At 36.2% G+C, this 1359-nt stretch overlaps 1 pseudogene; it reads left to right on the forward strand.

The window, feature by feature from the left end:
- Positions 1–1053: 1053 nt before the first annotated feature.
- On the forward strand, positions 1054–1174 carry LOC122143469 (annotated as a pseudogene).
- Positions 1175–1359: the final 185 nt, after the last annotated feature.

Genomic DNA, 1359 nt, shown 5'->3' on the forward strand with positions numbered 1-1359 from the left:
TTTAAATGACAAAATAATGATACACGGGTGAGATATCTATTTTAAGAAGTGGCTACAAGTGGGGATCGTAAAAGTGAGAGATGTTTTATGGGAGTTGAAAGAGGGATTTTTACCACTCCAAGTGATTAAAGATGCGATGGAGGAGGAGAAGGAGGATTTTAATGTAATGGTTTTAAAAAAACAGTATGAAGATGTCAAGAAAGCAATCCCAAGGCAATGGCTAGATGAGATTAAAAGGAAGGGAGAAAGAGAAAACAAAATGATGGTGTTTTTAAAATGTAAAGAAAAGAGGGTGGATTTCAGTTTGGGTACTGTGAAAATGTTCTATGAGTTTTTTATAAATGGAGTTTTTAAAAAACCTGTTGCCAACCATATCTGGTTAAGGCATTTTAATGAAATTGAAGAAAAAGACATTTGGAAGAATAGAACATGGAAATGGTTGGATATAGATTTAGAATGTTTCGACTATTTTATCAGACAAAATGTGATCTATACAGAAATGAGATTGTGTATGATGCAGAAGGAAACAAATGCCCAATGTAAAGTCTGTAAAAAAGAAGACGAAGGTATTTTACATTTGTTTTTATTATGTGAAAAGCTTAACCCATTTTTTAATGAACTGAAAGAAATTGTCAAAGAATTAAGAGAAAATGAAGAGGTTACTGACTGGAAGAAATTTTTTATGCTGGGAATGAAAGAGAATCAAAGAAAATAAGAAACTTGTGAATTTGTTTGTTTTTAATCTTGGCCCGAAAAAAGCAATATGGAAAAAGAAGAAATGTAGCCAGAAACAGAGATTGGTATTCTAAACTTATGGGTGCTTTTTAAACAGATTTGGTAGAAAATTATGTGGAAACTCATTTATACAATTATTTTTAAATTAGAGAGAAGCTCTTAAGATGAGGGGATTTTTATAACATTTTTATTAAACGACATTATATATGCATTTTTTAAACAAAAGCATTTTTACATACCTGCTAGGAGAAGAGGATTAAGATGACAGAATTTTGTTAATGTTTCCTTCCACACTTTTTGCAGCAGCCTTGAGAGCTCTAATGTAACCATATACCACCCTGAGACGCGCCCGATCGTCTGATCTCGGAAGCTAAGCAGGGTCGGGGCCTGGTTAGTACTTGGATGGGAGACCGCCTGGGAATACCAGGTGCTGTAAGCTTTAGTTTTTTCGTCAAAAATTGATCTAATATACTGCAGATTGGGGTGGCTGATCTTTAAATAGCCCACACTTTGCAGCAGCCCTCGCTTACGGCCATACCACCCTGCGCCCGATCTCGTCTGATCTCGGAGAAGCTAAGCAGGGGTCGGGCCTGGTTGAGTACTTGGATGGAGACCGCCTGGGAA

The sequence above is a fragment of the Cyprinus carpio genome, unplaced genomic scaffold (genome assembly GCF_018340385.1).
Source record: "Cyprinus carpio isolate SPL01 unplaced genomic scaffold, ASM1834038v1 S000005101, whole genome shotgun sequence".
NCBI classification, from domain to species: Eukaryota; Metazoa; Chordata; class Actinopteri; order Cypriniformes; family Cyprinidae; genus Cyprinus; species Cyprinus carpio.